The sequence below is a fragment of the Hemitrygon akajei genome, chromosome 1 (genome assembly GCF_048418815.1).
Source record: "Hemitrygon akajei chromosome 1, sHemAka1.3, whole genome shotgun sequence".
Lineage (NCBI taxonomy): Eukaryota > Metazoa > Chordata > Chondrichthyes > Myliobatiformes > Dasyatidae > Hemitrygon > Hemitrygon akajei.
The window spans coordinates 73,979,013-74,002,013 of record NC_133124.1 but is presented as its reverse complement, the minus strand read 5'-3'; the positions used below and the strand labels follow the sequence as shown (position 1 = coordinate 74,002,013).

Genomic DNA, 23,001 nt, shown 5'->3' with positions numbered 1-23,001 from the left:
TATTCAACCTTTAGACTCTGAAATGAAGAGCACAAATTTGCAGATGATAAATTGGAGAGCTGAAACAGTTGACATTAAGATATTAATAAACCTGCAGTATTAGCAAATAATTGGCCCACTGAAGTTCAACATGATAAAGGCAAGGCTTTAAAATGTAAAATTTTCAATTGAATTCCAGTTTAATTATCATTCAACCAAACATGAATACTCATGACTACAGCTAAACGAGACAGTATTACTTCGGGTCCAAGGTGCAAAACACAGTGCCAATAGTCACACACAGCACAAAGCACACATAGCACATACCAGATTGAAAGATTCAGCCTCTCAATAAAAGAGTCCAAACTTGAGCCATCCAACGCTGCAGAAGTCTACAGACAACCACAATAATAGAGCTCATCTTCTGCTGCGTGAACACTGTGGGGGCAGTCTGACTGAAACCTGGATACCCGCATTAAATTGTAATTTATGAAATGTACACTTTATCAGAAAGAATAGGGAGCTAATATGGAAGTTGTGAATCTAGGTATGAAAAAAGGGGGGAAATGGAATTCAGAGCCCAAATACACCAATTGCTAGAAGATACACCATTTAAAAAAAAAGCAAATGGAATACTAGGATTTATTCCTAGAGGGATTGAAATGGAAAGTTAGGATGTTATGCAAAATAGGTTTTAAGTGACAGTTAGACAACAGGTGGAGGACTGCCAACAGTTTTTGTCAGCATATTACAAAAGGATTTAAAGGTACAGAAGAGGTTGCAGAGGCATTTTGCACCAAAAATACCAGAAATGTGAAGATTTACATATCAGGAAAGGATGAGCAGACTAGGTTCCTTATCACTTGAGAAAAGTCTAAATGTTAACCAGAGATCTTTACATTGATAAAGTCGTCGATACAGAGAAAATGCTTCCATTTCTGAGAAGGAGCTTGAGATGATCCATATAGGGTAGTCATAAAGAAACTCTCAATAGCAAACTGAAATGGATCTTACATTATCCTTGACACAAGAGAAATAGCAGAAGTTGGAATCTGGAGAGAAAAGCAAGTAGCTGGAGGAACTCAATGAGTCAGGCAGCATGTTTGGAGTCAGAGGGATTGCCAATATTTTATATCAAGACCCTGCATCCAGACTCATTTGGAAGCAGTTGGGGGAGGAGATAGAACAACCAGAAAGCATAGTGTGTGGGGATAGGTAAATGGAACCAGCTGAGGGTATCATGGTGCTTGCTGGCGAAGCCTGAATCCAGATATGAAGGAACAGCAGACTCCGTCACAGTGAGTGCTGTCAATGACTGAACCCAGATGTGGAGGAACAGCAGGCTGCATCACGGTGAGTGCTGGCCACAACTGAATCCAGATATGAAGGTACAGCAGACTCTGTCACAGTGAGCACTGGCAATGACTGAACCCAGGTGCAGAGAAATGGTATACTCCATCACAGTGAGTGCTGGCAATGACTGAACCTGGGTGTGGAGGAACAGCAGGCTCTGTCACAGTAAGCACAAGGGCTTAACGACTCTAGTTAAGAAAACAATTAGTATATACTGGTGCTCTAGAAACCCAGCACTCTATGGCACATACAGAGGCCCAAAGAACTCATGACAGAGGGAGAGAAATGAAATAGGATAACAGGACAGGAGAGTGGGCAAGCAGAAGGAGAGAGAAAGGAGCAGGGAGCATCAGTTACCTGAAGTTGGAAATTTCAAGGTAAACTAGCAATTTGGTTTATTATTGTCACACGTGTTTCAATGTATATTGAAGTACTTATCTTGCATACCATCCATACAAATTGTCTTTACCATGTCATAACATTATCTGTGGCTTGTATATAGTACTCCCATATTCTGTTCTGGAGGTTTAAGGTCTCCCAAAACTCTGCTGCTCGTGTCCCAGGCTGAAGCATGATAATTTGGCACTATCCTACCTTCTGTTGGTCTTGTAGTACTCCAAATGAGTTTCTAAGTGTTTAAATGTGATGAGGGTTTCTGCCTCTTCCACACATTCAGCAAAGGAGTACAAAAACCTCTCCTCTCTCCACATTTTCTGCCAGCAGCTTTATATTTGTGTCCTTTGGTTACTGGTGCTTTTCCCTCCTAGGCTCTCATAACTGCATATGCTGAAAAATATTTTCCTTTCGCTTCCTCCCAAAGGTTTTGTGGATTAGATGTCTTTTGTCAGTTCCACAAAGTGTGTGGAATCTGGGGGGGAACATACAACAGTACAGCACAGAACGGGCCTTTTGGCCTACAATGTCTGTGACGAGCACAATGCAAAATTAAACTAAATTCCTTCTGCCTGCATGTCATCCACCTCCATTCCATCCAATTTTGTGAATCTGTCTAACAGCCCCTTACCGTCGTATCTGCTTCCACCAGACCTTTGGCAGCATGGTTTTGGTACTGTCTCTGAAGAAATATGAGCCACACATCACACAACTTTCCTCCCTTAAATGCATATAGGAAGTTGGAGGATCAGTGAGAATAATAACTTGAGATTAGTGTAAATGGTTTGTAAATTAGTGTAAATTAGTTTGACGATCAGCATGGACCTAGTGCTGTAACATCCATGCTGAGTTACTGATGCACCATCAGTAACTCTCGGAGACAGGAGGTGAACGATAGGCTTTTATTAGCAGCAAAACGGAGCACAGCATCTCAGAGACTGAGGGGGGAGCAGTGCCTCCAAACGCCTTTATACAGGGGTCTGTGGGAAGAGCCACAGGAGCAGTCAGCAGAGGGGCGTGTCCAGACAGATATACATGGTTTACCACAGTTACTCAATTGGTGATGGTGCAAAGAGATGGGGAGTTCTGGATGACCTTAAACTTGCAGAACAGAGTATAACAGGTACTAAATGCAATGCCTACCGAAACATCAACTGTGCTGAAGTCTGAGAGGTGATCCCCTTGAAATGTATTTAATATAATAAACAATACAAAGATAGGAAGAGCTTGGAAACACGTGGGGAAAACACTGGCAAATGGGACTAAACACAACAGATTCTGCAGATGCTGGAAATCTTTATCAACACACACAAAATGCTGGAGAAACTCAGCAAGACAGGCAGTGTCGATGGAGAGGAATAAACAGTTGATGTTTCAGGCTGAGACCGTTCATCCAGACTGGAAAGGAAGGGGGCAGAAGGCAAAATAAGAATAAGCAGTATGAGCTGGCAGCCGATAGGTGAGACCAAGTGAGGGGGAGGTGGTGGAGATGGATGAAGTAAGAAGGTGGAAGGGGATAGGGAAGAGGTAAAGGGCTGAAAAAGAATGAATCTAATAGGTGAGGATAGTGGATCATGGAAGGAAAGGACAGAAAAGAGGAACCAGAGGGAAATGATGGACAGGTGCAGAGAAGAGAAGGCATGAGAGGACAACCAGAATGGGTCAAGGTGAAATGAAACTTCCTCACATGAAGGGTGAATCTTAGGAATTCTCTCCCCAAGAGGGATAAGCGGCCTTTTTCCATACTGTGTAACTGTGTGATAACATAAGAAATAGGAGCAGGAGTTGGCCATCTGGCTCATCAAGTCTGCCCCACCATTCAATAAGATCATGGCTGATCTGGCCATGGACTCATTTCCACCTACCTGCCTTTTACCTGTAACCCTTAATTCCCCTACTATGCAAAAATCTATCCAATCTTGTCCTAAATATATTTACTGAGGTAGCTTCCATTGTTTCATTGGGCAGAGAATTCCACAGATTCACCACTCTCTGGGAAAAGCAGTTCCTCCTCATCTCCATCCTAAATCTACTCCCCCAATTCTTGAGGCTATGTCCTCTAGTTCTAGTCTCACCTACCAGTGAAAACAACTTTCCTGCTTCTATCTTATCTATCCCTTTCATAATTTTATATGTTTCTGTAAGAGCTCCTCTCATTTTCCTGAATTCCAGCAGGTACAGCCCCAGGCGACTCAATCTCTTCTCATAGTCTAACCCCCTCATCTCTGGAATCAATCTGGTGAACAGCCTTCAAAGCCACTATATCCTTCCTCAAATAAGGGGACCAGAACTGCACACAGTACTCCAGGTGCAGCCTCACCTGTACAGTTGCAGCATAACCTCCTTGCTCTTAAATTCAATCCTTCTAGCAATGAAAGCCAACACTCCATTTGCCACCTTGATAGCCTGCTGCACCTGCAAACTGACCTTTGGCGATTCATGCACAAGCATTCCCAAGTCCCTCTGCACAGCAGATTGCTGCAATATTTTACTATTTAAGTAATAATCTGATCTTCCATTTTTCCTTCCAAAGTGGATGACCTCGCATTTCCCAACATTGTATTCCATTTGCCAAACCCGTGCCCACTCACTTAACCTGTCTATATCTCTCTGTAGACTCTCCATATTTTATGCACAATTTGCTTTTCCACTCAATTTAATGTTACCAGCAAATTTACATACATTACACTCGGTTCCCTCTTCCAGATCGTTAATGTGTATTGAGAACAGTTGTGGGCCCAGCACCGACCCCTGCGGCACACCACTCACCACTGATTGTCAACCAGAGTAACACCCATGTATCCCAACTCTCTGCTTTCTATTGGTTAACCAATCTCCTATCCATGCTAACTTTTACTATCCATTTTTAAACTCTGTGCTGGTTTATTTTCATAATCCAGCTTCCCTTTCTGTATTGCTCGCTTAGTGGTACTTTGTTGCTTTGTAAAGTTTTCCGAATCTTCCAGTTTCCCACTACTCTTGGCAACTTTGTATGCACAAGCTTTTAGTTTGATGCCTCTTTTATTTCCTTAGTTGTTCAAGACTAGCTCTCCCCAGCCTTACTGTCATTGCTTTTCACTGGAATATACTTTTGTTGAGCGCCATGAAAAATCTCTTTGAAAGTCTTCCACTGTTCCCCAACTGTCCCACCATATAGACTGTGTTTCCATTCTACACTAGCCAAATCCTCTCTCATCCCATTATAGTCTCCCTTGTTTAGGCATAATACACTGGTTTTAGATCGAATTATTGCACCCTCCATATGTATGAGAAACACAATCATACTGTGATTACTCTTTCCAAGAGGATCCCCATCTACAAGATCACTAATTTTACCTGTCTCATTGCAGAGACCAAATCTAAGATAGCAAATTCCCTTGTAGATTCAGTAACATGCCGTTCAAGACAGCCAGCATGTATGCATTCTATGAATTCCTCCTCAAGACTACCTCAACCAACTTGATTCACCCAATCTATGTGCAAGTTAAAGTCCCCCATGATAACTGCTGTTCCATTCTTGCATGTCTCAGATATTTTTCTGTTTATTGCCTGGGCCACTGTAATGAAATTATTCGGTGGCCGATAGACAACTCCCACCAGTGATTTTTTTTTCCCCCTTAACTCTCCCTAATCTCTACCCACAGATAGATTCAACATTCTTCTTCTTCTTCAATTTTATATCATCTCTCACTATTGTCCTGATCTCATTTTTAATTAAGAGTGCTACCCCACCTCCCTTACCTTCCTGCCTATCTTTCCGTATTACCTGATATCCTTGAACATTTAATTCCCAATCCTCTGCACCATGCAACAACATCTCTGTAATGGTCAATAGATCGTACCCCTTTGTACTGATTTGTGCCACAAGTTCACTGACCACCTTTTGAATACTATGGGCATTCAAATAAAGTGCCCTTACCATCATTGTGTCAGTAAAATCTTGCAATCATTTACTCATTTGCACTTGACATTTCTTCACTCCACTCTTACTTTTCTCTTTTTATCTTTTGAGTTTTCTTTATCTTTATCCACACTTTACTTTTTTACTTTATCCATACTTCTCAATCTGTTGACCCCCTCCCTTACTATTTAGTTTAAAGTCCTAGCCACAACCCTAGTTATGCAGTTCGCTAGGTTCAGGTGGAGCCTGTCCCATTGGTACAGCTCCCTCCTTCCCCAATGCTGGTGCCAATTTCCCAAGAATCTCCCACAACAATCCTTGAGCCACACTTTTAACTCTTTAATCTTCTTGACCCTGTGCCAATTTGCATGTGGCTCAGGTAGTTATCCAGAGATTGCCAGCTTTTTGGTTCTGCTTTTTAATTTATTTAGGACTTGGTCTTAATAAATGAGGGAGCAGACTAGAAGGGTAGAGTCAAAACCTGATGTTGTCTTTTATGGATGTGGAAGCCAAGACCCATTAGCAATCACAGGTGATAGCAATCAAAAGAGCCACAAAAAATCAATAAAATAAGCTTATTTTTCCCAGCGTGGGGGAATCAAGAAGTAGAGGGCATAGGTTTAAGATGAAAGGGGAGAGATTCAAAAGGTCTGAGGGGCTACTTCTTCACCCAGAGTCGTCAGTACATGGAATGAGCTGCCAGAGGAAGTGGTTGAGAAAAGTACATTGACAACATTTAAAAGGCACTTGGACAGGTACGTGGATAGGAAAGCCCTACACACTGGTGAAAACACCTAACATGTCAGACAGCATCTGTGGGAAGAGAAGCGTAGTTGCTGATTCAGTTCAAACCTTTGCTTCCAGATGGCCGTTACTCTATCTATGTCACTCTGATCTTATAAACTTCTATCATCCTTCAGCCTCCACTGCTCCAGAGAAAACAACCCAGGACTGTGCGACTTTTCTTTGTAGCACGCGCCATCTAATCCAAACAACATCCTGGTGAACCTATTCTGCATCCTCTCTAAAGCCTCCACATCTTTCCCATAATAGGGTGACCAGGAATGCTGATGCAGCCTAGCCTTCCTGTATTTTGTGTTCTATTTAATTATTTCTCTAATGTAATTTCCGTAAGAGCAATTTTTAGTGAGTACCTCAATTTTTTGGTAGTGATCTGTGAATTAGCCTTACTGACATTTATAAAATCTAAAGGTGAAGGGAGCAGTCTTCCTCCTAATGTAGGGTAGCCTAAAACTAGATACAGAGGTTTAAGAATGATTTAAAAGGCCTGGAGGGGCAGATTTTTTATACAGAGAATGGTGAATATATGGAAAGAATGTGGAGAAGATGTTTCCAATAGTGGGAGAGTCCAGGATCAGAATAGAAGGATAGAAGAGGAGGAATTTCTTTAGCCATACTATGTGAATCTGTGGAATTCATTGCCACAGAAAGCTGTGGAGGCCAAGTCATTGGGTATATTTAAAGCTGAGATTAATAGCTACCTAATTAGTAATGCTGTCAAAGGTTACGCAGAGAAGACAGGAGAAAAGGGTTCAAAGGGAAAATAAATCAGCCATAATGGAATGGCAGAGAAGACCTGAAGGGCTAAATGACCTAATTCTGATCATATGTCTAATAGTCTTGTAGTCTTTCAACATTTAAAAGACAGGTACCTAGATGGCAAAGGTTTAGAGGTATATGGGCTAAATGCAGCCTAATGGGACTAGTTCAGGTAGACAGTTTGGTCAGCATGGGCAAGGTAGGCTGAAGGGCCTGTTTCCAAGCTGTAGTTCCATACGGACAAAATTTGTTTCCATAATGGCCTTGGGCTGCACTGTTTATCTGAGCCATTGCCCAGAGACATCACATATTTATCAAAGTTAGAATTTACAAAAAAAGCTAGTTTTTATGTATTTATTTTACTTAGTAGTAACATGTATACTGTTTACTCTCACACAAGCAAGAAATTTCAATGCACTTTCCTGTATATGACAATAAACTAATCTGAATATGAATCTTTAATAAGTCACCAGTTCAGATTCTGAAGTCTTCAACTAGTTCTGGGCAGCAAGCTTCAACAAAAGTGTAAACGTCTTGGTACAGAGAATTAGTAGAACCTTCATGGAATCATTTCAGTGACAAGGGATATCAATTATGCAGACAGACTGGAGAAGGAAGATTTGTTTTCCTTAGAAGACAGGTCAAGCGAAGGTGTAACAGATAAAGTAATATTTAGACTTTGAACACTTACAGAGATCTGCCAAGGAGAGTGTGCTTTGTGCAGAAGTACAAGGATTTTGCTGAGACTTCAGGATCAGAGTTATAGGAGACTACTTTGGGACTTTATTCCCTGGAGCGCAGGAGAGTGAGGGGAAATTATTTTATACAGTTTACAGGTAAACAACATTATGAGGCATATAGATAGGGTGAATGCTTGCAGGCTTTTTCCCCTCAGGTTGGGTGAGACCAGAAGTAGAGGTCAGGTTTTGGGGTGAAAGGTGAATTATTTAAGGACAATCTGAGGGGAAATGTTTTTCACTCAGATGGTGGTACGGATGTGGAACATTAGAAGTGGGTTGAACATTTCAGAGAAGGTTGGATGAGAGGGCTATGGTCCTGGTGCAGCTAGATGGGACAAGGCAGAAAAGCAGCCTGGCACAGAGGGCTAGCTGAAAGGCTTGCTTCTGTGCTGTTGTACTCTATGATTCCAAGTCTTAGTTCTTCCAGTAACTTGGAACTCATAGCGATCCACTTAAGGATATAGATCAGGTGTTCATAGATTGATGACTTATAATGGGTCAGAGGACCAGCACTGGAGAACAAGAGACACCAGGCTCAAGGATAGCTTCTATCTCTCTGTTACACGGCTGAACTGTTCCCTGTTACAAGAAGATAGATTGGTGATCTCACCATCTATTTGTCATGGCCTTGCACCTTGTTGCCTGCTTGCACTGCACTTTCTCTGTAACTGTAATACATTATTTTGATATAAAGTACATTCTGTTATTGCTGTCCCTTGTTCTACCTTGCACTGTTGTAATGAAAAGATCCATTTAGATGGCATGCAAAACAAAGTTTCGCACTGTACTTCAGCACATGTGACAATAGTAAACCAATTTACTGATTTTATTATTTGGGCTGACTTGCTTGATTATGCGTGTGGCATGTTGATGGAACCAGTGATGAAATCGCTTCCAGCTGAAGGGTCAACAAGCAGAACCTCCAGGTTTAAGGCAGAGGGAAACAGGCACCGGATACTGTAAGAGTCTTTTGAATTCTTAATAGGTGTTTTGTTCAAAGAAACTACATGAGTGGCATTGATACTTTGTAAATAGGATGTAATTGTTTGGTGACTAATGGACATATTGACTTGACAATCACAAAGAATGTAAAGAAAGATATGTCAGTCAGAATCAGGTTTATTATCATTGGCATGTGACGTGAAATTTGTTAACTTAGCAGCAGCAGTTCAATGCAATACATAATCTAGCAGAGAAAAATATATAATAAATAAAATTAATAATCAATAAATAAGTAAATCAATTACAGTATATGTATATTGAAATGATTTTTTAAAACATGCAAAAACAGAAATACTGTATATTTTTTAAAAAGTGTGGTAATGTCCAAAGATTCAATGTCCATTTAGGAATCAGATGGCAGAGGGGAAGAAGCTGTTCTTGAATCACTGAGTGTGAGTCTTCCGGCTTCTGTACCTCCTACGTGATGTTAACAGTGAGAAAAGGGCATGCCGTAGGTGCTGGAGGTCCTTAATAATGGACGCTGCCTTTCTGAGATACCACTGCCTGAAGATATCCTGGGTACTTTGTGGGCTAGTACCCAAGATGGAGCTGACTAAATTTACAACCTTCTGCAGCTTCTTTCGGTCCTGTGCAGTAGTCCCTCCATACCAGACAGTGATGCAGCCTGTCAGAATGCTCTCCACGTTACAGCTATAGAAGTTTTTGAGTGTATTTGTTGACATGACAAATCTCTTCGAACTCTTAATAAAGTATAGTCACTGTCTTGCCTTCTTTATAACTACAGCGATATGTTGGGACCAGGTTAGATCATCAGAGATCTTGACACCCTGGGACATGAAACTTCTCACTCTCTCCACTTCTGATCTCTCTATGAGGATTGGTATGTGTTCCTTCATCTTACCTTTCCTGAAGTCCACAATCAGCTCTTTCGTCTTACTGACGTTGAGTGCCAGGTTGTTGCTGCAGCACCATTCCACTAGTTGGCATATCTCACTCCTGTATGCCCTTTTATCACCACCTGAGATTCTACCAACAATGGTTGTATCATCAGCAAGTTTATAGATGGTATTTGAGCTATGCCTAGCCACACAGTCATGTGTATATAGAGAGTAGAGCAGTGGGCTAAGCACACACCTCTGCAGTGTGCCAGTTTTGATGGTCAGCAAGGGGGATATGTTATCACCAATCCGCACAGATTGTGGTCTTCCATTTAGGAAGTCGAGGATCCAGTTGCAGAGGGAGGTACAGAGGCCCAGGTTCTGCAGTTTCTCAATCAGGATTGTGGGAATGATGATATTAAATGCTGAGCTATAGTCAATGAACAGCATCCTGACGTAGGTGTTTGTGTTGTCCAGGTGGTCTAAAGCCATTGGAGAGCCATTGAGACTGCATCTGCCATTGACCTATTGTGGCGATAGGCAAATTGCAATGGGTCCAGGTCCTTGCTGAGGCAGGAGTTCAGTCTAGTCATGACCAACCTCTCAAAGCATTTCATCACTGTTGATGTGAGAGCTACCGGGCGATAGTCATTAAGACAGCCCACATTATTCTTCTTGGGCACTGGTATAATTGTTGCCTTTTTGAAGCAAGTGGGAACTTCTGCCCATAGCAGTGAGAGGTTGGAAATATCCTTAAATACACCCGCCAGTTGGTTGGCACAGGTTTTCAGAGCTTTTCCAGGTACTCCATCGGGACCTTCCGCCTTGCGAGGGTTCACCCTCTTTAAAGACAGTCTAACATCAGCCTCTGAGACGGAGATCACAGGGTCATCAGGTGCAGCAGGGATCTTCACAGCTGTAGTTGTGTTCTCCCTTTCAAAGCGGGCATAGAAGGCATTGAGTTCATCTGGTAGTGAAGCATTGCTGTCATTCATGCTATTGGGTTTCACTTTGTAGGATGTATTGTTTTGCAGACCCTGCCAGAGTTGCCATGCATCCGATGTTGCCTCCAACCTCATATGAAATTGTCTTTTCGCCCTTGAAATAGCCCTCCCCAAATCATACCTGGTTTTCTGTTACAGGCCTGGGTCGCCAGACTTGAATGCCACAGAACTAGCCTTCAGTAGACAATGTACCTCCTGGTTCATCCACAGCTTTTGGTTTAATTGTATTGCTTATTCTACTTGTACATCTCTAAAAAATGTTTATTATAGAAAAAATTTTAAACTGTCATGAAATAAGAGAAACTTTGTCTCATTCAGTCGATGGAAGCTGATTTAGCAGGAGTGCTTGGAAAAGAGTTGGATAAATGTTTCAAAAGAAAAGTTCTGCTGAAACATGGAAAAATTCAACAATTCAGAAACAGCTCTTTCCCCTCCACCATCAGATTTCTGAATGGTTTCTCATTATTCCTTTGTTGTTGCACTGTTTAATTTATAATATTTGTATAAATATATTATAAATTTGCAATTTATAATTATTTTGCATCTTTGCCCTGTGCTGCTGCTGCTGCAACACAAAATTCTTGTCATCTAAGCAGTGATAGTCCTGATAAAAGGTCTCAGCCCAAAATGTTGAATGTTCATTTTCCTCCATAGATGCTGTCCGACCCACTGAATCCCTCCAGCTGTGTGTAGCTCAGTGATAATAATTCTGATTCTGACCTAGGGACTAGGAATAAAGGGATAATCATTTCAAAAGAGCCAGCACAGATAGGATGGGACAAACAATCTCCTTCCATGTTGATTTCAATTCTATGATTTAAATCAGGTTCCTGGACAGCTCTTCCTGACAATAAAACATAGCTGTAATTGTTCAGTGACATATTAATTCAGTCCATCAGTCTCTGACTGATTCTTCAGCATCACTTGCTCCAGTGATTTAATTTACTTTGAATCATAGCCAGGTTTCAAACCCATAGCTTGAGGCACCAGACTCTTGTGCTTAAAACTTCATTTAACTTAGTAAATTTGTGCATTTCCTAACTTATCTTGATTTTGTATACCTGACGTCAAGGGGAATGCAAGCCTGGAAGCTTTTACCCCTGTAAAAATAATAACCACCGCTGACAGGGTCAAGTGAATGTGCCTAAACACCTATAAGTGTATTTTTTGGGGGGCCCAAATGCAGGGTATTATGAAATGGAATTCATGTAGTAAGAAGCGTTGAATGGCAGTACAGGCTTCAGGGGCTAAATGGCCCTCTGTTTGAATTAGCATATTATCAGCCCAAATGAATTTAAATATCAGAATCTGGGTTATTATCACTGTCTCATATGATGTGAAATTTGCTGTTTTGTGGCAAAGAGATAAATTTACTAGAATTAACAAAAGAAAGAAAACAAAAGCAGCAATGAGTTGGTGTTTATGAGTTCATAGGTGATCCAGAAATCTGATGGTGGGGTGGGGGAAGTGGTTCTGAATTACTGAGTTTGGGTCTTCAGGTTCCTGTACCTCTTCCCTGACGACAGTAATGAGAAGAGGGAATGTCCTGGGTGCTGAGGGTCCTTAGTGATGGATGTCACCTCCTTGAGGCACCACCTCTTGAAGATGTCCTTGCTGGTGGTGAGGGTTGTGTCCACGATGGAGCAGGCTGAGTCTGCAGCCTCTTATGATCCTGTGCATTAGGAGCTCCATACCAGGATGTAATGAAACCTGTCAGAATGCTCTCCACCATGCATCTACAGAAAACTGCAAGAGTCATTTACATAAGCAATCCCACCGGTATGAGCTTTGAGTTTCAGTAGAGGTTTTTGGGGGCAAACTAAAATAAAGAGGGCTTAACTAGCTTTGAGTGCTATTGGAAGAAGTTAAATGAATGGACTTGTGTGTCCACAGCTCCATTTAGAAGGCTAAAAGTTTCTGAAATACTTCACACCTGTTCAGATACGTGTTGAAATGTGCCCTACTGTAAAGTAGGCAGACAATTCCTGTACAGCAAGTTTCCTTACCCATAATGGAATAATACTGAGATAATCAGTTCTTAGTGATGTTGGTTGAGGGATAAACATTGGACACACAACAGTGCAGAGAAATCCACTGCCCACATCAAGGCTCTTCGAAGGACAAGAATAGGAATCTCATGGGAACACCATCACCTACAGGTCACACACAATCCTAACTTGGAAGTACACTTAGTGCTCATTTTATAGACAATAGACAGTAGGTGCAGGAGTAGGCCATTCACTGTGATCACGGCTGATCATACACAATCAGTACCCCGTTCCTGCCCTCTCCCCATATCCCTTGACCCCACTATCTATAAGAGCTCTATCTAACTCTCTCTTGAATGCATCCAGAGACTTGGCCTCCACTGCCTTCTGGGGCAGAGCATTCTACATATCCACCACTCTATGGGTGAAAAAGTTTTTCCGCATCTCTGTTTTAAATGGCCTACCCCTTATTCTTAAACTGTGGCCTCTAGTTCTGGACTCACCCATCAGCGGGAACATGCTTCCTGCCTCCAGCGTGTCCAATCCCTTAATAATCTTATATGTTTCAATCAGATCCCCTCTCATCCTTCTAAATTCCAGTGTATACAAGCCCAGTCGCTCCAATCTTTCAACATATGACAGTCCCGCCATTCCGGGAATTAACCTTGTGAACCTACGCTGCACTCCCTCAATAGCAAGAATGTCCTTCCTCAAATTTGGAGACCAAAACTGCACACAATACTCCAGGTGTGGTCTCACCAGGACCCTGTACAGCTGCAGAAGGACCTCTTTACTCCTATACTCAATTCCTCTTGTTATAAAAGCCAGCATGCCATTAGCTTTCTTCACTGCCTGCTGTACCTGCATGCTTGCTTTCATTGACTGATGTACAAGAACACCTAGATCTCATTGTACTTCCCCTTTTCCTAACTTGACTCCATTTAGATAGTAATCTGCCTTCCTGTTCTTGCCACCAAAGTGGATAACCTCACATTTATCCACATTAAACTGCATCTGCCATACATTTGCCCACTCACCCAACCTGTCCAAGTCACCCTGCATTCTCATAACATCCTCCTGACATTTCACACTGCCACCCAGCTTTGTGTCATCGGCAAATTTGCTAATGCTACTTTTAATCCCTTCATCTAAATCATTAATGTATATTGTAAACAGCTGCGGTCCCAGCACCGAACCTTGTGGTACACCACTGGTTACCCGTTAATCGCTACTCTTTGTTTCCTATCAGCCAGCCAACTTTCAATCCATGTCAGTACTCTGCCCCCAATACCATGTGCCCTAATTTTGCCCACTAATCTCCTATGTGGGACTTTATCAAAAGCTTTCTGGAAGTCCAGGTACACTACATCCACTGGCTCTCCTTTGTCCATTTTCATAGTTTCAAAACAACTCCAGAAGATTAGTCAAGCATGATTTTCCCTTCATAAATCCACGCTGTCTCAGACTGATCCTTCTACTGCTATCCAAATGTGTCGTAATTTCCTCTTTTATAATTGACTCCAGCATCTTTCCCACCACTGACGTCAGGCTAACTGGTCTATAATTCCCTGTTTTCTCTCTCCCTCCTTTCTTGAAAAGTGGGACAACATTAGCCACCCTCCAATCAGCAGGAACTGTTCCTGAATCTATAGAACATTGGAAAATGATTACCAATGCGTCCACGATTTCTAGAGCCACCTCTTTAAGTACCCTGGGATGCAGACCATCAGGTCCCGGGGACTTATCAGCCTTCAGACTCAACAATCTATCCAACATGGTTTCTTGCCTAATATAAATTTCCTTCTGTTCATCCTTTACCCTAGTTTCATTGGCCACTATTACATCTGGGAGATTGTTTGTGTCTTCCCTAGTGAAGACAGATCCAAAGAACCTGTTCAACTCATCTGCCATTTCCTTGTTCCCCATAATAAATTCACCCGCTTTTTTTCTGCTGATTTAGAACACAACATAGAAAAGTACAGTACAAAAACAGACCTTTTGGCCCAAAATATTGTGCCAAGGTAATTAATCTGGTAATTAGACACCTAACTAAACTAATCCCATCTGCACTACATAACATCCCTAACCCCCAATCTCTGCATATTTATGTACCTATCTACGTTTGTAAAAGCTTCTTGAATGCCTCTACCATATGCCCCCACCACCATACCTGGCAGCGCATTCCAGGTACCCACTACTCGATATGTAAGCAGGAAAACCTTGACTTGCACATGGGCTTTAAACTTTGCCCCTCTTACCTTACAGCATGCCCTTCTAATATGAGACTTTTTGACCCTGGGCAAAAGATACTGGCTCACAAACAAGAGAAAATCTGCAGATGCTGGAAATCAAAGCACTACACACTAATGCTGGAGGGTCTCTGCAGGGCAGGCAGCATCTATAGAAAAAGGTAACCAATCGATGTTTTGGGACCTGATGAAGGGTCTCAGCCCGAAACATTGACTGTTTACTCTTTTCCGTGGATGCTGCCTGGCCTGCTGAGTTCCTCCAGCATTTATGTGTGTTGCAAAAAATACTGGCTGTCTACATTATATGTGCCTGACATAGTCTTATAGTCCTCAATCAGATCTCTTGAATTTCTGGTATAGTGCTAGTGTCTCCCACAGTGAAGAATGATGCAAAATACTTACAGTATTCAGTTCATTGACAATTTCTTTCTCTCCCCCGTTACCACCTCTCCAGTGTCATTTTCCAGTGGTCCGCTACACATTCTTGCCTCTCTTTTATTCTTTATATATCTGAAAAAATTGATATCCTTGTTTACATTATTGGCTAGATTACCTCTCATCTCTTCTCTCCATATTGCTTTTTTAGTTGCCTTCTGGTGTTTTTTCAAAGTTTCTCAATCCTCTAGCTTCCCACTAATTTTTGCTATATTGCATTCCTTCTACTTTGCTATTATGCTGCCTTTGACTTCCTTTGTCAGCCGTGGTTACCTCATGCTCCCTTTAGAGTGTTTCATCTTCTTTGGGATGAAATGATCCTGCATCTTCAAAACTGCTCTCAGAAACTCCAGCCATTACTGCTCAACCATCATCCCTGCTAATGTCCCCTTCCAGCAACTTTGGCCAGCTCCTCTCTCATGCCTCTGTATTTCCTTTTACAGAACTGTAACACCAATACCGCCAATTTTATCTTCTCCCTCTTAAACTGCAGAGTGAATTATATCATATTATGATCACTGCCTCCTAAGGGATCCTCTACCTTAAGCATCCTATTGAAATCTGGTTCATTACACAACACCCAATCCAGAATTATCTTTTCCCCAGTGGGCTTGACCACAAGCAGCTGTAAAAAGCCGTCTCGTAGGCATTCTACAAATTCCTTCTCTTGGGTTCGGGGACCAGATGCCATGACGATGGTGATACAGAGCCCCTGGTTTATCCACAGCTGGAGCACCTCTAAGCTTTTGGCCCTATACGTTAGGGAGGATACATATATTCGTCTGGAAAGGAGAGCAGTATCTCTTTGCCAGAAAGCAGCCTGGATTCCTGAGCTCACCCAGCCCAGGATTATGTTCATGCAGGCTGAGAAGCTAAAGAATAGTTTGTTTAAAGGTTTCATAGCTTAAGGGCAAGAGATGAGTTGGGCAGAGAGAAATTATCACAGACAAAATGCTGGAGGAACTCAGCAGGCCAGGTAGCATCTATGGAAAACAGTACAGTCAACATTTTGGGCTAAGACCAGGCCTGCTGAGTTCCTCCAGCAATTTGTGTGTGTTGCTTGGATTTCCAGCACCTGCAGATTTTCTCTTGTTTGTGGAGAAACTATCACTACTCAACAGGGGACAGACTTGAATAACTGGAGCCCAAATTTCAGGAATGAAGTTTAGAAATAGTGTTACATGCAGAGAGTGGGAGGACCTTTCTTTCTTGGGACATATGGAAACACGCTCTTCTGCCTAACCTTTCTATGGTGACCAATGCATACAGTACATCTAAGCTTGTTTGGCCCATGTCCCTCTAAACCTTTCATATGCCTGTACCTGTACCTGTCCAAGCGGCTTTTAAATGCCTCAACCTCTCCCTCTGGCAGTTCATTACATTTACTGACCACTCTCTGGGGAAAACGTTGTTCTTTGTTTTCCTATTAAATCTTTCCCCTCTCACTTTAAACTCTCTAGCTAATCCTGATGAAGGGTCTCAACTCGAAATGTCGATTGCTGCCTGATCCGTAGAGTTCCTTCAGCTTCTTTCTATGTTGCGACAGAGTTCCAGTATTCGTAGTCTCTTGTGTCTTGTCCTTCAGTCCTTGATTTCCCAACCCTGGGTAAAAGGTTTAGTTCATTCATTCTGTCTGTGTCCCTTGTGACTTTATACAACTTGATACAGAAAGATTATATACACCTTTAATTGAAGTCCCTTCTGTAATCCAAGCTCGGGGAGGGTGGTAAGTTTTATCCCCAACATAAATTAATCTTTGATCATAAGACAAAGTTCACAGATCTGTCTATTTCTCAATGGATCATGGACTGGACTTGAAAGGCTGAATAGCCTGCTGCTATATTCCTATAAAACACTGGTTAGATTACACTTGGGAGTATTGTGCACAGTTCTGGTTGCTACATTATTCATGAGAATGCAGAGGAGATTCACCAGGATGTTGCCTGAATTGGGGGACTTGAGTTACAAGAAGTCGGATAGACTGGACTTGTTTTCCCTGGAGTATCGGAGACTGAGGGGATGACCTGATTGAGATATATAATATTATGAGAGGTAAAGATAAAGTAGGCACAGTAGTCCCAATCTTTCTCCCATGGAAGGAGGATCAAAAATAAAAGTGCGTAGTTTCAAGTTGAGAGGTAGATGATTTAAAGGGAGTGTGAGAAGTAGGTTTTTTTTAGTGGTTGATATCTGGAACCCACAGCCAGAGGAGGTGGTGGAATCACTATGTCTCTGAAGCTTCTTATGTTCCTGTGCAGTCCAATTTCTGTGCCAGACAATGTCAGGGTACTTTCAAAAGTACATCTGTAGAAATTTGTTAGAGTGGAAGCTCATTAGAGCCAAATCTAATTAAGCATCCAAGAAAGTAGAAATGCTGACATGCCTTGCTTGTGATTGCATCTGTATGTGGAGAGAAAAGAATTGAGATTCATTAAAAAAATTTGAATAAAATACTTTCAAACCTAATATTTATGTAAAGAACAAAGGAAAATTCTGATACTGTTTGTTTAAATGTCAATGCAAAACAAATTCCCACAGATACTGGAAAACCAAAATAAGATCAGAAAATGCTGGAATTATTCAACTGGTTAGGCAGCATCTGCAGTGAGAGTTCTGATAGATCACCCACCAGTCACCTCACTATGAACTCTGTCTACACTTCTCACTGCCTTGGTAAAGCAGCCAGCATAATCAAAAACCTCACCCATCCCAGACATTTTCTCTTCTCTCAACTCCCGCCCCACCCGTCATCGGCAGAAGATACAAAAGCCTGAAAACATGTACCTGCAGGCTCAAGGACAGCTTCTGTCCCATTGTTATAAAACTATTGAATGGTCCTTTTGTATGATAAAATGGATTCTACCAAGCAATTTACTTCTTTATGATCTTGCACCTTATTGTCTGTCTGCACTGCACTTTCTCTGTAATTGTAACACTTTATTCTGCACTCTTTTGTTGCTTTTGCTTGTGCTACCTCAAAGCACCAATGTCATGAAATGATCTGCATGGATGGAATGCAGAATGGTCTTTTAGCATACATCGGTACACGTGACAATAATAAACCAATTTATCAATTTACCGATTTAATTTATCTGAAATATTAATTCTATGCTTCTCTCTCCACAGATGCTGCCTGACCTGCTGAGTATCTTCAGCATTCTCCAATTAACCTTCATAAGGAAATCAGTCTCGTGATTAAACAGGTACACACACCCAATCTCCTTCTACTGAAATCAATCAGGTGAATTGTTCAGACTTTTTACCTTGAATGGACAATACAGCTTCCTCCTGAAGCATCACTCAGAATCAGGTTTATTATCACTGGCATATATGGCGTGAAATTTGTTGTTTTGCATCATTGGTGCAGTGCAAAGACGTTAAATTATTATAAATCGCAAAAGTAAATCAATAGTGCAAAGATTAATGAATGATGATGTAGTGTTCAGGAGTTCCTGGACTGTTTAGAAATATGTTAGTGGAGGGGAAGATGTTGAGTGTGTGTCTTCAGGCTCCTGTACCTCCTCCCCGATGGTAGTAATGAGAATTGAGGATGTCTGGATTGTGAAGTTCCTTAGTAATGGATGCCATTTTCTTGATGCTCTGTTGAAGATACTCTCGATGGATAGGTTTGTGCCTGGGATGGATCTGACTGAGTCAACACCCCCCCCCCCCCCCACCCCACAGCTGCTTGCAATCCTGCGCATTTGAGCCTCCATACCTGGTTGTGATGCAACCAGCCAGAATATTTTCCACTGTACATCTACAGAGATTACAAGGGTCTTTCAGACTGAAACACCAAAACTCTGAGTGAAGTACAGCTGCTGGCAATTCCACCTACGTGTTGTTGTACACACATGGGTGAATTAACAACTTATGAAATTAATTGCACCTTGAAGGACATTGAATGGCTACTCCTCGGTTATTCTTATGTGCCAGAATTTGCTAGCACTGATTTTTCATTGAAACATTGAATTGAAGGAGGCTTTTTAGCCAATTTTACCCATGCTGGCATCATCTCCTCCCTGTAATATTTGCCCTTGCAAATATTTATCTAGTTCTCTTTGTCGACTTCTGAAAATGTCTGCTTCCAGTGCCCTTTCAGGAAGTGCATCCACCCTCACACACATTTGACACCTTGTATCTGTTCCATCTTTAGATAAGATCATGTCTTATATTTGACCTCAGTATACTTACCCTATATCCCCAAATTCCATTCAATACACTCAGTGACTGAAACTCCACTGCTTCCTTGGGGAAAAAAAATCCAAAGATTCCTGTGGCAGGAGAAAATTTATCCCATCTCTGCCCTGAATGGTTCACCTTTTATTCTGAGACTCTGAGCCCTGTTATAAACACTCCATTCAGAGATACCGAATGTGTGAGAGTCTACGATCTGAGGACACAATTTCAGAATAAAGGGATGTCCCTTTGGAACTGAAATGAGGAGGAATTTCTTCAGCCAGAGGATGATGAATCTATGGAATTCGATACCACAGAGGGCTGTGAAGGCCACGTCATTGGGTATTTTTAAAGCAGAGGTTGATAGGTCCTTGATTGGTAGGGAAATAAAGGTTATGGGGAGAAGGTGGGGGAATGGGGCTGAAAATAAATCAGCCATGATCAAATGGCAGAGCAGACTCAAAGGGCCAAATGGCCTACTTCTGCTCCCATATTTTATGGTCTTGTCTAAACATCATCACTGTTTCTACACTTTTAAATCCTATAAGAGTTTTGTACATTTCTGTGAGATCAGTTTCTTTATTCAGGCAGGGGTTCCCAACCTGGTATCCATGGCCCCCTTGGTTAATGGCATTAAAAAGGCTATGTTAATTGGCCGCAGTAGAAAAAATCGCCCCCTCCTGTGTGTGTGTGAGTGGCGGAAACTGGATGGAAGTTGCCAATAATGTGAAGAGAATAAAGATGGGATTAGTGTGAAAGGATGGTAATTAGTAATTAGTGCATTGTTGTCACATGTGCCATTATACAGGGAAAAGTTTGTTTATGTGCCATCATATAAACCTCTCCATATAACAAGGTAGTACAAAAGGGAAAATAACAGAATGAAGAAAAAAGTGTTACCCTTACAGATAAAGTACAGTGCAGGCAGACAGAGCCATGACAAAGATTGGGTGACCAAGCATTCATCTTTATCACACGAGTTCCATTCCAGAATCTTAAAACAGCAGGATAAAAGTTGTCCTTTAGCCTGGTGATACGTTCTAAAGCCTTTGTATCTTCTCCATGATGGAAGCGGGGAGAAGAGCGAATGACTGTGAAGGGAGGGCACTTTGATTATGTTGGCTGCTTTGCTGAGGCGATGTAAAGTGTAGACAGAGTCAGTGGATGTTAATGTTTGGTGGGATCTAGGGCCTCTTTCTGTGTAGCATATCTCTAAGACCCCATCTCCTTCCTTAGGTATGCAGACCAAGGCTGTAAATAAATTGTTAATGTCTCATGAGTGGCTTTATAATTTTGTTTAGATTTCCTTCTTCTTACTGTCAAATCCTTTTGTAATAAGGACCAACGTAATATTTGCTCATTATCCCTAAATGTTAAACTTCACTGATTCTGTACTGGGATATTAAAGATTCTCAGAACACAGAAACCATTTGATCCTTCAACATTTAAAAATCTGTTTGCATCTCTCGATCAAAGTGAAACCCTTCGTACTTTCCTTGTTATATTCCAGCTGTCATGTCTTTGGCTTTTGTTCAGCCTGTCCGTATCCTTCTGAAGCACCACTGCGTCAGCCTCTGTTCACACTGTTTTGTATCATCACCAACCTTGGATTGGTGTCCATATCATTGACATGGTGAACTGCTAGTGCCTCTGCACTGATCCCCATGGAACCCCACCTTGTCACAGCCTCCCCACTTAAAATAACTCATTTAGTCCTACTCTGCTTATTAATTGTATATTAGCCCAATCCCATGTGCTCTAATTTTGTTTAACAACCTCTTGTGTGGATCTCCATTAAAGGATTCTGAATGTCAAATGCACTTAATCATTGCCCCCTCTTTTTCTTGTTTGCCTCACATTATCTCAAAAGAAAGTTAATTGATTTATCTAAACAACACACACAAAATGCTGGTGGAACACAGCAGGCCAGGCAGCATCTATGAAGAAGCACTGTCGACGTTTCGGGCCGAGACCCAAAACGTCTACAGTGCTTCTTCCTATAGATGCTGCCTGGCCTGCTGTGTTCCACTAGCATTTTGTGTGTGTTGTTTGAATTTCCAGCATCTGCAGATTTCCTCATGTTTGATTTATCTAAATACACTTTCCTAGATCCATGCTGTCTATACCCATTCTGTGGAACAGATAGTGCGAGCAGCTGCCCCACAGACTATGTTCCCTCTAAGCTGTGCGCGTACACGTTTTTCAACCAGCACACTAAGGAAATTAATGTGCGTGCAAAAGGTTAGTTACCTAAAATAATGCAGTAATTAATAATTATACTTATTGAAAATAATCATTTAGCTAAATGTTACTGTTAACTAGTTAATCGGTTTTTCAAATACCACAAGGCATGTCACTAATTTACGTCACCTCAGCATTCCTGTTCCGCTTTGTGCATCTATCACTGGCGGACAGTGTTCATATCGTAAAGTTTACAAAGATCTGTTTCAATTCCTGTAGATAGTTTACTAAGTTTTTATTGAAAAAAATATTGATTCACTGTGTCGAATTCAAAAAAAGTGAAGGGTGTGAAGCGCAAAAGAACTGCAACTTTGTTTAAAGTTGAATGGCTTAACAAAATAGTAGAAACTGCTACACCGAAAGCTCATGGGGTCATGAACGTTTAGCTACGAGAAATATTTATGTATGATTCGGAAACTGGAGTTATCTATTTGTATTGTCGTGATGCGAAAGATGCTGGAGAATTTGCTAGTGGAAAGAAGTGGGATGATATTTGGAAACTTGACTTTTTGAAGCATCATTCGGCAAGTAAATCACATTTGGACGGTGTGTGAAAGCTCAGGCAACAGAACCCGTCATTACCCGTTACAGGAGCACTACGCATGTTACAGTTGAGTGCAGATAAGCAAGAACGAAAACTATCAAACCCAGAGGAGACCAAAGTTCCTGAAGATGAGGCACAAGAATGGTCAGTTTTTGATTTCTCCGCCATTGCAGATTGTGACTTCACATTTGGCAATGAACAAGTTAATGCCTTAGGTCTAAAATATCATGATTTCTGGCTGAAATACTGTAATAGTTAGACAGTTTAATGATTTCAAATTTTCTGTGCAAGAACAAATTAAATCCAAACTGATTTCAAACTTTGCTCAAATGGTGGCATTTGTACTTCAAAATGAACAGTTTTGCAACCTTGCGCAGTTGATGGACGTTGGGGGAACCTTTCTTGTGTCTAGTGTGGACTGTGAGCGAGGTTTTAGCCTAATGAATCAACTCAAAAACAAGCTAAGAAACCGTTTAGGTGAATGTCATTTGGATATGTTAATGAGAATCAAAAGCTATCAATTGGATGGAAGTTTACTAGTCTAGATAGAGTTTACAAAGAATGGGCAAATGCCAAAGACAGGAGAGAGAAAAA

The 23,001-nt window shown here is 41.5% G+C and overlaps 1 protein-coding gene across 2 annotated transcripts in view; it reads left to right on the top strand.

The window, feature by feature from the left end:
* kctd1 (potassium channel tetramerization domain containing 1) overlaps positions 1-23,001 on the top strand; it is a 137,443-nt gene that overhangs the window by 10,923 nt on the left and 103,519 nt on the right. For both annotated transcript variants that reach the window (XM_073045805.1, XM_073045815.1), the window contains exon 2: positions 18,570-18,646. The gene's annotated coding sequence lies outside the window, so the exon portion shown is untranslated. The remainder of the gene's footprint in view (positions 1-18,569; positions 18,647-23,001) is intronic.